The sequence below is a fragment of the Leuciscus leuciscus genome, assembly GCF_965113295.1.
Source record: "Leuciscus leuciscus genome assembly, chromosome: 18".
NCBI lineage: Eukaryota > Metazoa > Chordata > Actinopteri > Cypriniformes > Leuciscidae > Leuciscus > Leuciscus leuciscus.
The window spans coordinates 25,228,395-25,244,930 of NC_138742.1; the positions used below are offsets into that span (position 1 = coordinate 25,228,395).

General features: G+C 38.9%; 1 long non-coding RNA gene across 1 annotated transcript; it reads right to left on the reverse strand.

Moving 5' to 3' along the window:
* Positions 1-13,712: 13,712 nt before the first annotated feature.
* Positions 13,713-16,488, reverse strand: LOC309480065. Its single transcript, XR_014199526.1, has 2 exons — positions 16,283-16,488; positions 13,713-15,416 (listed from the first exon to the last, which is right to left on the reverse strand). It is a non-coding gene; the product is annotated as an uncharacterized lncRNA (long non-coding RNA).
* Between the last annotated feature and the right edge of the window lie 48 nt (positions 16,489-16,536).

Sequence of the window (16,536 nt, forward strand, 5' to 3'; positions counted from 1 at the left end):
GTTTCTTTTTTCCCTCTTCTTCCTCCACTTTCACTCGCTCACAGCCTACTCATCCTCTTCTCAAGCTGTTTATCTATTGGGGAGAATGTTTTTCATTTTTTTTTTTCATAATCGTCTCAGAGGCTGACGACCCGTTTCCACACTAGCGAGGTGGAGGCCTCTGTGTGTCTGAACAGCGGTTAATGTGAAAGGACAGGCCCCCAGCCTCTGCCGTGAGAGAAAGGACGAGAAGAAAACACACAAGTGCAGAAAGAACCGATAACCACTCTCGCTTTTTGTATCTTGGTCCTTTTCTTCCTCCCTCCCGCACTGAGGGATATGTATTGGAAAGTAGCTGGCACCAGAGCTCGTGATGTCACTGCTGGTAGGTGTTTAAGCAGCTTACTAACATGAGAGGAAGAAAGAGAAAAAGAGAGAGCACACAGCGTGGGTTGAAAGGGTAGGGGCATGTGCAGATGCTGTATGTGGGTATGTGCTTGGTGGAGGATGATGTGTGTCAGACGGGCAGATTCATGGAGCCGGGAGTGACCGTTCTTAGGCCATGAATGTCTGCGAGAGTTGCTGACATACTGAGTTTGAAGACGTGATTAGTGGTGTTGCCTAACAGAAGAATTACTAATACTATTGCTCATCCTCAGGGCTGTCGATCAAGGATTTGAACAAAACTCTAAAGGGCCGTTCACACCAAGGATGATGACAATAATGAGATCTATGACATTTTAATTATCATTCTAATTCTATGAGAATAGGGATCAGTCCACACAATAACTATAAAGATAACTGACTTTCAGAACGCATTATTCCAGCTGATGAATGATACATAAAAAAAAAAAAAAAGTAAATGACACTACAAATACTGTATATATTGTTAGCACTTGCTATGCTCCATACAGCACGAGCTGCAGAGTCAGATTTCACTTATTATGTGACGAGAGTAAGGAGAGATGATGGTGTGCAACAGATCCTGAGCGTAGTGGTTGCACAGACCAGTCTTCTTTAATGCTCTGCCATAACGATTAAAGCTCGACTAGTTGCTGATCATGGCCTATAGAGGGCGCAACAGGATAAGAAATCTTTGAAGTCCACTTTTACGCTCCGTTTCCAACAGTTAAAATGACAAGTAAATGCATAATCCGAGATTAATCCACAATATGTTTGATTATATCATCTGGTGCTCAAAATTGATCGGGTGAATGCATGTATTAATTGTACACGCAAGTTAATTGCCGTTCTAAACGAATGCACTGCTGCATTGTAACAGACACATACAAACAGTAGCGCGCAATTCACGCGCAGATCGCACACAGAAACATGCAATAGTGTAGAAAGGTATTGTCAACACTGTTCTGTGATTTATCAATAAAATAGCTAAGGAACTGAAAAGTTCTAGCATATATTTCTAACTAAAACCCACAGCTTCACTATTAGTAGACAGACGCTGCCAGGTAGAATTAATTTACACACAAACTCGCTCTCTGTAATTCATATAAATGTAATATCTACTGTGCTCCTTTATCGGTATCTGATTTAGAACGAGCAGAAATCCGTGAGAAATATAACGACCCAAAGACAAAAGAACTGATAAAAATAAGCTGTTATGTAGGAGCAATAGCCGTGTGGGCAGCGCTGTGTTATATGCCATTGCTGTGCACAAGGCAACCCGCGTTCGAGTCTCAGCTCGAGGTTCAGGCTTATTTGTTCATTAATCAGCGACTAGTCGACGTCGACTCAACTTTAATCACTTAAAAAATTCTGAAGTCAGTCAACCCCTACCTGAGCGTAATGGATAAATATCTTATCTTGTAAAATAGCAGCTCACTGTTGCCTGCAAATTATAGGCCTATACACAGAGTTCGTGTGATCGAGATTTCGAAAGTAAAAAGCGAGCGAGTGAAACCCCGGTGTTATCTGTAATACAGGTGTTGTTGCAAGTTTATTTACAAATGTAAATTTCCTCACCCTGAAATTCCTTGGAACAATATATCATGCCTACTGTATATCACAGTACAAAGTGCAACAACATGCATTGTGGATGTTAAAAATGAATCGTGACATGTATTAAGATGTGTTTTCAGTGATCCAATCACAAGTGGTCAGCCAAAAGCGTCTCCTGTGACATTGTGTGGCTGTTTGGAATGAGAATAAAAGAGAAACAAATGAAGACAAGATCCAGAATGAAGGTGTCAGAGACGTATTACACATTTAAGGGGGGTCAAACAGAGAGTCCAGCTGCGTTGTGTGTATATGTGTGTGTTTTGTTATTATGAAAGATTTAAGCCCCATGTGTTGTGCAAGAAGACCCACCCTAATAATTTTCACACTCCCACAGGATGGAATGGGTTAAAGGACGCAAAGGGAGAGGCATCATGGGAAGGCGTGGGATGCTCTATCCGTCCGGCCTGTTTTGCGGCTACAAAGAAAAAGTGAGGTCAGAAAAGGAGGAGTAAACGGGGAACAGCGATAGAGAGAAACAGAGGGAGGGAAAGAACATAATTGAAGGGTAGGGCTTCTGATCGAGACACACAAGGAGAGTTTCAGCATTGTCGACACAAACAATGCTCACATGCCAAAATAATGATAGCACCAGGCGTGGACAGAATCTAGAGACAGTTCATATTTTGTGGGAAAATGTATGGAATTCCACTGAATGGATTGAAGCAAACAATGTTTTAAATGGACCTGAGAGTACAACACTCCTATTGGTGGCTGAAAGGACATTCAAATTAGCCAAAATGGGCGGGGAAAGTGTCAAATATTATAAATCACAGGTGTTCTAGTTCTATAAAAGTGTTTGGAGCTTTTGGTGAAATTCTGATGACCCTTCTGAAATGAATATGTTCTATGCCAAACTACACAGGGTAAATGCAGTCTTTGGTACTGTATATCATTTGGGATTGAAGTTTTAAAGATTAGTCACCCATTTTATCTTATGACAGGTTAAGATTCTCTTAAAAAGTTGCAGTAGTGACATGACTTGAGGTAACACATGTCTATAGAACATTGTGTGAGACCAGTTACACACCAAAGATTTAATTCAGTGTTTATTAGGGGTTTTGGAATAAAACCTTTGGCCAATGTGCCTTTTGGAATAGGCACATTGAAAGATCTAAAGACACATGGATACAGTTTCACCCAAACATCAACATGCAAACAGAACAACATGTCTTTGTCTTGTCCTCTCAGCAAACTCGTGCTGATGAAGATGCAAACACTCCCTCATTTTGTCTCTCCTCCCCCATCTCTCCATTTCTCAGTTCCTCTATCCATCCCTCCCTTTCTCGCCTGACCAGCTCCACTAATTTAGTTTTTCATTTCTTCTCTCACCTCAACTCATCCCCATTCCTTCCTCTCTCCCAAGAAAAACACACCCACGAGAGTGTTAAAAGACGACATAGTATTGAACAAAAGGGGGGAATTACACTTACAGAATGATTTCTGAAGGATCATGTGACACTGAAGACTGGTGCTGAAAATTCATTTATTCTGCAGAGAAAAATTACACTTTGAAATATATTAAAATAGAAAACAGTTCTTTTAAAATGTATTAATATTTTACAATATTAATGTTTTACTGTATTTTTGATCAAATAAATGCAGCCTTGGTGAGCAGAAGAGACTCATTTTTTTCTTTTTAAAAATCATAATTATTCCAAACTTTTGACAAGTAGTGTGTGTCTGTCTGTGTATATTATTATTATTATTAATATTTTATTCAGGAAAATGACTTGCCTTTGCAGTTTTTTGTATTATTATTGTTGTGAATTAAAAATAAATAGCAAATGTCAAATATAGCTTGACAAACAAAATTATGTTTTATGATCCTCTTAAAAATGTAAATAAAAATATTTTTATAAAAATCTTCCATGTACGAGTTCATTCGTTTTTGAACTAATATTGAAAGCAGAATAAAGTGAAAATGGCAAAAATGTTTTAGCTTTTTCAAAATAACCAAAAACAAGAATGAAAAAGCTGTTTATCCATTTTCTACCACTGAACATAAAACTGAAAAATCAAGCCGAATTCTCAATATTAAATAAAGAAAAATGAATGAACGCAGTGTACACAGACCCTTCTGCAGGAAAATAAAACACATTAAACACATTTATACACATTTACACATAAAACAACATTTGTCTCCCACGTCTTTAATTTATCACACAGATTACGCATGCCCAGCAGATTCTTTAAAAAAAAGAGATAGCAATGTTAAATGAAGAAGTTACAAGGAACTGTGAGCAACACAAGAAAAAGAGAGAGACAGAGATAGATAAAGCTGTCTCATCCCATCATATATAAAAAACTTCAGAAATGAGTACCACATCTCACAGGGGAACCAGAAAGAAATCGAGAGAAAGAATGCTGAGAGGGAGAAGCAAATAGAAATCCCAATCAATATAGTCTCTATGAGCAGCTCAGACGCAGAGAAAGTGGGTCAAACAATGGCAGAAGAACAGGAGTGAGCGAGGGAGAGACTGTGAGGGAGGGAGGGAGAGAGAGAGAGAGAGAGAGAGAGAGAGAGGGGAGGTGGTGACCCCTTTTGACTACCTATCCAAGACCCACAACCCCTGATGGCTTTATATGAGACTTTTGGGAGATTCTAGGCAATGCATTGTGGGATGCATCCTGCCTCTAGTCAGCTCAGTGACTGTAAGACACAGTGTGTTTGTGTCTTAATGGCTTAGCCGAGCACAACTGTTCTAACACACTGCAAAACAGAGTCAAAATGGATTGTATGTGAGCAGAAGATGTTTAGCGGAATTTAGTAATGCAAACACAGATTTACCTTCCATATGGCTTATGTGAGATTGATAATGTTGTGTTTTGCGTACATGTTCATGTGGCACTTTCGATACTGTTTACTGTTCAATTCCAACGTAAATGCAGCTAATTTAATTAAGACATTTTCTGAGGATAAGCGAATGGTCCTTTCCTTTGCAGAAGTGTCCAATTGAGGTTGCTTGATCATTTTTGAGTGATTACCTCTTTGTAGTATTACAAAATCACTAGTTTCTTTTTATGATGTTTCTAGAAAGCCTTAGGAAGACCTATTAAGTATTTAAATTATTCAAGCTTAAATGGTTTAAATGACTCTGGGCTCCTTTTTGTCAAAGACAATATTCAAATGCCTTTTTATCAAGTCTGATATTTCCCTCTGGTATCACCAAGTGAAGTGTTTGTTTTGCAATGTCAATACATCTAGGAAATCACTAAAACAAAACAGTTTTTTACAGACGCTTTTACCCGGTGTCTGAAGCACGTGTAACTACATGGCGATACCGTCAGCTGACGCAGTGCGATAACGTCACCCGGGATGCCAGAGTGTATACATTTATTTTCTGTAATAGCAAAGTTGAATTTTCAGCATCATTATTCCAGTCTTCAGTGTAACATGATCCTTCAGAAATCATTCAAATATGATCAAATTTCAATGTTCTATTATTATCAATGTTGGAAACATGTGCCGCTGTTTATTTTTCAGGATTCTTTGATGAATAGAAAGATCAAAAGAACATAATTTATTTGACATAGACATTTTTTTTGTAACATGTCTTTACTACAGACATCCCACCCTGCAAAAACTAATTAAATCAGTAGTCCGGGGAGAGTGAACATGTGGGCGGAGTCCAGACGATGGGCTGATAATGGTTGTGTCACCGTGACAGCGTCTTGGCTGACCACTTGTGATCCAAAACGCATCTTAATACCAGGTAAAAACAGGGTTCCCTGTCGATGTGGAACTTTACACTGCGTCTGATCAGATGCTATGGGGAACACCATCAGAATGACCGGTGTCTGAAGCATGTGTTCAAACACGACAATTTTACTGGCCAACAACAGTCCATGATGTCACTACTGATGCGTCCGTGAGTATAGGAGAGCACCTGCAATATTTGTCACACTTTGGACGTGAAGATCTGATTGGCTCTTCTGATTCTGATCTTTATAGAGACAACCTATCAAACTATAAAAAGCTATTACCGGCCAATCACGATTGGTGCCCGATCAGTAGGAGTACCCTTAGTCCAAATCTTCGCCGAAAAACTCTGAGGGACCTGATCCGTCACAGGACTGGAGACAGGGCCAGAAGGAGAGCATGGACACTCATGCTCCTCCTCCTTCGAGCAATAGGGCACATAGGAGGCAAGACTCTAGGAAGAAAAGGCAAGATCTGAGGGATGAAATTGATTTAGCAGACAAGATCAAATTGCTGTTAAGAAATAACATGTCTCCTCCTTCCATCTCTTGCCTGACTTTCTAACTTTAGCCTGTGCTAATTGTCTTAGTACAGGCTATAGCAGGCCCTAGGTGAGTACGGTGAGGGTCAAAGCAGCCTAAACCCCAGAAATTGGGGTATTTTAAGTAGGTTATCTCCCTAATGGCTCCCCCTAAGAAGATAGCAGTATCAATAGGTTGCAGCTAGTGCTTAGCGGCTCCCCTTAGTATGCTGTTCTTCAGGGTTGAGTGTATAGCAGAATCCTCCCCCATTTCTGAGGGTCCTAAAGTAGGGTCCTCCGCTTCCCGCTTCTCGCCTTTATCGATCTCTGAGAACCTGACGAGAAGTGGTATTTTGCCTTTAAGCATCCCTTCTCATATTTAGGCACCTTTGGGAGTGTTGGAGTCTTGAGTTCTGGGGTGAATCCAGTCAGGGTGTGAGTGCTTTCCCTATTTGTATTGGGGGAGCAAAGCTGAAGCTTCCCTGTGGATCCCTAGGAGTAGACATTCTTATAGTGGGATATTAATTATTCTAGATAAAACGATTCCCATGCTTTCTCCTTCTAAAGGTAGTCGTAGGCTAATGGAACTAGAAATGTTGTCCCAGGGCCAGTACTCCCTATAGACCAGGGTTTCTCAATTCCGGCCCTAAAGGGGCCACTGCCCTGCAGAGTTTAGTTCAGACACCGATCATTCTCACCTATCTGCAATTTTCTAGTAACTATGAAGACCTTGATTAGCTTGTTCAGGTGTGTTTAATTAGAGTTGGAACTAAACTCTGCAAGGTAGTGGCCATCTAGGACCAGATTTGAGGAACCCTGCTATAGACCTTATGCGCCAGATAAACAAGCGTGCATGCATGCAGCCATCTTTACACCGTGTCCTAACTACACGTGACGCGACGCCGTGACAAAAGGTCTCTTTTCCATGTTAATCAGAGTTTTTGTCATAACCAGCCGCAACGGCGACAGGTGACGATTCTATTTTAGAAACGGTTTCTATTTTTCTGCGACGTCACAGCTGGAACAACAAACACAAAGTGATAATCTCAGGTACTGTTTATGTGCTTTATTTTATTTATTTAAAGCATGCAATGTGACTTTGAATAGTGCTCTCAGCTTTGTAGCTGTAAAAGCAACAATGGATAATTCACCTCAGATCTTGAAGTTAAACAAATGGAAACAAGAACGTTCAAACTGTGAACAAACAAGTGTATTCTTTGACAAAGATTGTTTTAGTAACCCAGTAGCCTATGTATTTTTAATAATGTTTAAATTGTGTAATATTTGTTAATTTGATTATATAGCTACTTACTTATCCATTTTCTGGCGAGTGCCGTCAAGATTACTCTCTGGTGCTGTGCACTCGCCGCGAGACTCCGCCAACACGCTGTTCTGATTGGCTGTGGGTTTTGATTGATTTTGATGCATCTCGCAGTCACGTCACGTCTAGTGTGGACAGACAAATTATTTGTCGCTGGAATCTTATCGCAGCGCGTCTGGTTAGGACACGGTGTTAGAATTTTGTCTCTGAACTTCTGTTTTTGCGGTAGGCATCATTTATATGGCATCACTGTTGAAGAGTAATTAGCTGGTGAAGTGGATTTACTTATTGTAGAGTTATCGTGAGCATTGTAATGTTTGAAGTGGATGTCATAACAAATGTCAGTAGACCGGGGAGATTTTAAAACGAGCGGTTTATACAAAATACCGACCCAAACCTTTGAACGTGTATGTGTACATTTCAGGGAGTGAGTAATGGTTAAATAATCAAATGACTTCAAAGGCATTTAGAAAAGGGCTCAGGGTGTTGTGTTGCTATTCAGCTACTGTAAAAGTAAAAGGTTATTTTTTCCCTGATGACACTTTAAACCTTTGTGCCATATAAACACATGCCACAAAAAGTCAATTTTACTCAACAGTTACTATATCTGCCTCTTGTGCATGTATTTGTTTCATGAGCAGCTCATGTTCCAGCCATTCATGATCGACACAAACTTTAACTGTTGCCCTCTAAACACAAAACGCTCTTTCTCATCAGCGAGAAGGATGTGAAATCAGACAAGGCCTGTCACAAAGAGGCACCCATGAGCTCAAAATCCTTTTGAGACGCAGAACACCTTTTGCACCTCGTGTGAAAGCGCGCAGAGAGGTAAGATGAAAAGAGTTGGTGGAAAGAGTTTCAAAATCTGAGAACAAAAGACTAATTGGCCATCTCTTCCCCTCACCCTAGGTTTGTGGAGGACGTTTGTGGAGCGCAGAGAAGTGAAGAAAGAGAAGTAGAAATGTTGGTCACTGTTTTACACACACACACACACACACCAACATGCATGATCTCTCAAACATATCTATCCAGATGGTGTTTAACCTTCTGCCCACACACACACACACATGCATACACACATGGTCCTCCATCTTTCTTTTAAACCAAAGTACTGTAAACACTTTAGGAACAGACCTCTTATCCAAATATCCTTTAACCATAAACACACTCTGATGTGTTGCTGCACAGACTCAACCCTTCATCAGCGCACACACACCGAAACATATAGACGGTCATGTAGGGTTCTTCCCCCTGAGGATAAAGCCTATTGTTATACACCAGCGGGATGAACTCAAAGAGGATCTACACACTGCTCTTCATAACCTCTATAGTCTGTAGCTTCTCTGTATTCATGACTCTGGGTGGAAACAACACAATGCCTCACCTGACACAATCATTAATATTCATTCATATTTTATTTAGATGATTGGATGTATGCACCTTGCCTTGTCTAAGATATGTTATGGTTTATTTAAAGGTGCACTAAGTATATATTTTTTTTACATTTTAAAAAAGTTTCAGTAGGCTATACTTTTCAGTTACTGAAGGCATTGCAATATATTTATAAAGTGGTGTGCGGTGGTGTTTTTAAATTTATGTGTTTAAAGTTTTCAGGCAATTTCAAGTTTGATTTTGATGTGACAAAGCGGTGATATCTGGAGTTGTAAGCTATGTATTTATGAATTGTTTACTTTTTAATTATTCTTCCCATTAAAGTCATAATGGTCTTCATTCAGGCCGATTCGAGCACGAAAACAATGAGGCGGGGTTTATCGCACACACCAATCATATCCGATCATAACCGATCATATCAAATCATTGCCTCCTATCACTTGACTTTCCCCCATTCATTCTCAATTACCCCCCATCAAACTCACCTTGTGCATTATGGGGTCTGTTAAGTCAATAGGCTTAAGATTTCTTTGAGAAACTATTGTGAAGAAAATGAAGAATATGTGACTTTTTTTGCAGAAGCAATGTTAAAAACAGCAACAACTGTCATCTCTACTCACCCTCAAGTGTCATGACAAAAAAAAAAGTTTTCTTCCATGAAACGTATCGATGGTGATGGTGTTATTCCAAGTTTTCTGAATGTTTTCGATTGCTTTATGAGGAAAAACACACCGCAGATTTAAGTATTCACTTAAAATCTTGTCATCCATAAAGTATCATACATTCCATTCGAACCTGGCGCGCGCGCACGAGGAAGTTTAACTTCAGCACAGAGAGCGCCACACACAGGAGAGGAAGAAACTGCACATTGGTTGCTTATTCTCACGTCTATTTTACTGGCCTACTGGCACATCACACACTTCAAGAACCACTGGTGTAATGTAAGTTAACTTATTCATATAACGCATTTACATGATGTCAGCATTGTGCCACTGATATTGATTTTATTGTAAGATGTGTTCTTCTTTTACGACTTCCATCGTTTTTACATAGCCTACACCCTACAGCTAATTACAAATACTGATAAAACCCAAACCTCGATATTTACTTTATTTATATATTGTTATTACAAATGTGGACATCCCTGTAAATCCCCAAGTGGAAATTCTGTCATGTTTTTTGTTTTTTCATTTAAATAAAATACATGCCTTTTTATAAAGCTATTAAAGTAGCCTAACACAGACTTTCATTCAGCATTTCATTTTATGTATAATTTATTTTTTATTTTTTTATAAGTACATAACCAACTAACTGCCCACAAAAGGAGGTTTGTCATATCTAGCTCAGCTAAGCACATTGCTCCTATACCTCTATGAATCATGCTATGAATGTGTGGGGGAGTTTTTATATTTTAGGGGCAAAACTGCTAATAACACATTCTCATATTTCAAGTTGATTACTGCTGAATACATGTTGGGGACGTCCTCAAAAATATAAATGCTTCACGAAGAGACAAATTAAAGTCTTAATTTACTTTTATTTTAATATTTCATTTTAAGGTAAGAGATTGCACACTCTCAGAAAATAAAGTACATCATTTTACCTTTAGGGGTACAATGGCTTGTCACTGGGGCTGTACCCTCAAAGGTACAATATTGTACCTTAACCTTTACAAGAAACGGTACATATGTACCTTTTAATGCTTTTTGACCCTCAAAAAGGTACATATATGTACCTTGAGGTCCAATAATAAGCCCTATGGGGTACGTTAGTGTAGACTGTACCTTGGGGGACAGAAATTTACTATTCTGACACCTATTTCTGACACCTATTTCTAGTGCCGGGTTAATATTGAAATTATATCAACATTAGTTAGTTGGTTAGTTCACCAAACGATGAACATCAATCATTATTTACTCACCCTCATGTCATTCCAAACCCGTAAACATTTGATAATCTCCGGAACACAAATTAATATCTTTTTTAAAGCTGCAGTCCGTAATGTTTGGCACTCTAGCGGTTAATAAACAGAACTTCAGTTCTGCAGTTCTTCTTGCGGAAGAACATTGTAGCCGGAGCTACTTCTCTGTGTTTATGTATATGACGAGTCACGCAGGTACTGGACTACTCCTCAGTGGCCCCGACCCAAACCAGTCTAAAATAGTCCCACACTTATTATAGGTGTACCGTAGTGATTTAGGATGAGACAAAAACACGGTTTAGACAAATGGATTCACGATGTTCTCGATTAGTATATATATTTTGTAAATTTTGGAACACACGAAAAAGTTACAGACCGCAGCTTTAAGGAAATCGGAGAGCTTTCTGTCCAACTCTGCTCTCGTGTCAACACAACACGGATATGTCGTGGTGTCTCGTGAACATGCGTTGGAGTCTTGGAGATTAATATTTTGTAAATAAAGGCTTTTTTTTTTTTTTTTTTTTTTGCAAAAAAAGCACTCATTGTTTCATAAAATTGAGGTTCAACCACTGGAGTCACATGGATTTCTTTAATGATGTCTTTACTACCTTTCTGGGGACTGAAAGCGGTAGTTTTGAAGGCAGTCAATGGAGGGACAGAAAGTCCTCAGATTTCATTAAAAATATCTTCATTTGTGTTCATAAGTCTTACAGGGTTTGAAACAACGTGAAGGTGAGTAGCCTAATTAATGAATTTTCATTTTTGGGTGAAACCCTTTAAGTTCAGGTATCAGTAAGATAAATGTAACTAGATTTCACAAAATTAGTCTCACCACACACATTTCTTTTTTCTTTTTTTTTATTCACGGGGGAAAATATTGCTAAACCTCAACCAGAATTTTTTTTCTCTTGTATATCAACATAATGCTTAAAAAAAGAGAAAAAATCAACTTAATTGTTGGTGAATTTCCTCTGAGCAGTGCTGTTGACTGGTTAGCATGAGCTCACATCCTCATCACACATGGACGATGGTCCCTCTAGTGGTGCATTAGGTGTGGGTGTCTCGACATGAGCAGAACAGATGTGCTCCTGCTCGAAGGTTCTGCTTTATTGTATCTGCAATCCGCTACCTGATTTAACAGATTATAAAACCTTCTGAAGACTTAAGTCAATTATTTAGCTCAGTATTACACACATGATCCCTTCAAAGATCTACATCTGGCTCCCTCAGGATTCCAAATAAAAATCTGCATTCTGCAATGACTTTCCCACACACATTGTGTGGAAAACAGCTTGAATAGTTGATTCCAAGATTGACACCTAACAGACTTTGGGGCTTAAGGATAATGCTTGGGAAAATGTGCATTAAACTGTACCATTAAGCGTTTTAAAGCACTCGGAAAGCTCCTTTAATTAAGCTTGTTTAAGGGGACATGCGTCAGATTGCTGTTTTGCCACTCAGGTCTTTTGTTGAAGGTTTTAATCCTTTGACCCAGTGACCCACTGGGTTTCTCTCACTCCTTATCAGATTGCCACACCGATCGCTGTTAAAGCTGCAGTCCGTAACTTTTTGGGGTTAAAAATTATTCATACGTTTTTGAGCAAGTACATAACCAGCCAGTGTTCAAAACTATCTGCTTGCCTGAGCTCGATTCAAAACGGCAAGCTTGTAATAATGTTTTTAACTCCAGTGGTACTGGTGGATTTCCGTGGGAAATTCGAGCATGTCTTTTCGTCATTACGTCACATCTGTCCATATAAAGAAGGAGTCTCGGCTAGTCGGCTATATTGCGTGTGAGGATGTTGGAGGTGGAGATTTATAGCCTTTTCTCACAGCACTTGATATAATTAAACTTATCAATTTGATGGCGGATCCAGAAAGGTTCAAACGACAATCACCAGTGACAACTGGAGATTCACCCGTTGTAAAATGCGAAAGACTTCGTTCGGACTTCAGAGTGGCTACAGAAAAAAAGAGACTGCAACCGGCCCATGCGAAAACAAGGATAAATATCGGAAGGGCATTAAATGTAGTCACGCAAAAGTGGATGTTACTTACTTGTTCAGACGACATTTTCCGGTGAAAATTCTTATGTTGGTCACACTTCCAAAAAGTAGAATCTGTGATTGCGAATGACAGTAATGTATCCACACCGGCGCGGTGACCGACAGCCGCACATTCTCCTCAAAACATTAGATTCGTCCGCGCTGTGCCGTGCCGAGGCACAACCCACGTAAAGTTGATAATTCCGCGAATAACTGCAATTGCGAACAGAAATGGCGGCAAAGAGGAAAAACTACGGACTGCAGCTTTAAGGATGTGTGGCCTTGTGTCATGAATGAGGATTTGAGCAGAAGAGTTGCAGATAAGTGGTATTTTAGACGCATTACACCACTCGCAATACTCAACACACTGTATAAAAAAATTATTTGGGGATGTATTTACAGTACGGTTCATTTGGCATAATGAATTATCTACACATTTTAGGCATAATGAATTATCTACACATTTTAGGCATAATGAATTATCTACACATTTTAGGCATAATGTAAGAAGGGGTCACCATGAAATAAAATAACATGAAATTATTTTAGGCATAATGTAAGGCCCTTCTTACATTATGCCTAAAATGTGTAGATAATTCATTATCATCCTCCTTCAGGCTTGGTGGGTTATGGGTTAATTTTTGGTTCATAATTGCATGCCCTCTTGATCGACACATTCTATCAAGACAGGTTAAAGTCAACATGGAACTACAGTTGTGATAGTATTTTCTTCGCTATTGTGACGTATATGTGTAACGGCTTCTGGAATGAGAAAAATGTAGGGCGGGATTTGTTTTTTTGTCCTCAGGAAGTCGCTAGTTTGCAGTTAGTTGTGGAGGATTTTAGTCCCACCCTCCGCCGAGACACACGTCATGAAGAGAACAGACGTTGTTTTGAGGGGAGGTTAACGGTTTTTATTAAAGGTGCAGTAAGCGATTCCTGAGAAACGCTGTTGATATTTAAATCACGCCACTACCCAAAAACGATCGCACCCCTATCTTTATAGCCCCGCCCCCAAATTCACAAGCACACTATGCAAAACAGGCACCTCCCCCCTCATGAATATGTATATTATATTATTATATTATATATGTGTATACGCCCCTTACTGCTGATTGGCTACAAGTGTGTTTTTGGTGCTTTCAACAGTTTTTCTTAGAATTAGCTTACTGCGCCTTTAAAGATTAATGATGTGCATTGATTAATTATTTATAATAAGCACTGCAACATTCTGTAAAAAATATGAATTGTCAATTTTGATTTCATGGTGACCATGAAAGATCAAAACATGCTAAGGACAACTATAGAGAACAACAAATACCAACTGCAACTGCAATAGGAATAAATGAATAACTTAATTAAAAATGGACAACAATTTTTTAAAATATATAAAAATATATATGAATGTTAGAGATGGGAACCAGTTTGATTAAAATTCTTAAAAATAATGCCAGGTGACATCTTTTATAGAATGTGTCGAACGAGGATGATCTCACCATCCTCGCTTGGTGAGATTGGTTTTGGGGCACAGTGTAAAAGAGTTGATAATTCATCATAGCTTGTGAACATTTACACACACACACACACACACACACACACACACACACACACACACACACACACACACACACACACACACACACACACACACACACACACACACACACACACACACACACACACACACACACACACACACACACACACACACACACACACACACAAACACACACACACACACACAGTAAAACAGGACCGCAACCACCGTAGATCTTGAGAAGGAATACATCAATATTCAGATTAGCGGTCAACCAATTTGAATTTTGTAATGGCTGGTCCTTAAAATGTTACATTTGGTCCTTCAAAATGATATAAAGAGTTGAAAAATGCTTAAAAATTAAATTACAAATATTATTCATTATTATAATACAATATATAATTATATAAGACATGTGCATTGTAAATGGTATGCACATGTAAGTGTTTGCACATTTACACAACATAACTGTAGTCATTAATACAGTTACTGAACATTTCCTGACATTGAAATAATCAGATTTACCCAATAACTTTCATTTGCACCTAGTTGGGGTTTTGAACAGATTTATTCATTTGTTGTTTTTCGAATCCAAAAATATACCAAATCAAGCATCATATGTAAATATCGAACATCTTGCGAATCTGTAGAATTGCTTCCAAGCTGTTACAAAGTCAGGCAGTATTGAATAGTCTTTCAACCCATCAAAAATAATGAAATAAATAACCCACACAACATCTAAAGCTATAACGCTGACAATACATGATAATACAAAACCCCCGACAGTGATTTTGAGGTGATGGAGCATTGAGGTGGTTTGGAGGACCACCGGTTCCCGTGTGGCTTTCAGCGAGGCAGGTTTTCATGGGCTGACGAACCTGAGATTGACCAGAACTCAAGCATTCTCAGGTTGGACAGTCCTCAAAAGCACTGCTCATTCATGATGGTCATATCACACCGACCACAGATTACTCGCATCGTCTAGCTAAAAAAAAAAAAAAAAAAAAAAAAGATCAGCAAAATCTAGACTTGCCAAAACCAAATTTCATTGTATCAATTTCATACACAGCAGATGATGAGAAAAAAAATATTGCATGTCTTGAATGCAGGAAAAGAAAGCACATTTACATCATATGAAAATCTAGAATAAATAGATGGAGAAATTTAGAATTATATTTCTGAAAAGTCTCCTAGATTTTCCATACAACCAATATATAATAATGGATCCATAATCTAAATGGAATCAGGTACTATAATCATTATAATCGTCCCCCATAAAAATAGATGTCCCCCTTTTTCAATAGAAAAAACTTGACTCATTAGTTCATTATTAGACTCATTATTGGCAATATATTTGACTCTGTCATGCAGTAAGTAGGCTATGCTAGTACATCATGACCAACTTTCGCGCCTTTCCAGCTGGAAATGGCCATTGAAACGTTTCCTTCAACTTGCTACATCTATAAAATCTATATATCTACATACATACAATTTGAATGATTCATTAATATGAAGCTAAAACAAAGACAATTTGATCCAATGCAATGATTCTATCACAATTCACAACCATTCAATTACCTGCGATGAGTCTGCCGGTAATGGCTCTACAGAACAACACCGTCCCACAGCTTCAACCATTTTTATACCCCCAAAAAACCTCATAAAACATTGCTCCTAAGATCACGTTTGACACCAGGACGACATTCGCAAAAACTATAAAACTATAAACTATAAACATTTGTGCACGTGCATCATCTCCAGACCTGTGTTTCTCACTTAATACATTTAATTTGGCATTGACTGTGAGGCTGGTTCATGCAGCTATATGCAAAACACTCACCTCTGCCTTACCTACACAGACGCTCAGTTGTTCCACGTTGACTGAAGATTTCGAGGCCTTCAAAGTATCAACCTTGTCATCTTCTCGACCTCTAGAGAAGCTGGACCGTCCCGCTCATGCTCACACACTCACTCCTGTGACCTAAAGGGCCTTTGCTCACTGCTGGAGATGCTCTAGAGCTGCCACACACACACACACACACACACCAGCAAAGCGCCTCCTTCCTGTTTGTCACTATGAACAAGCCTTGTGGTAAACTTTCCAT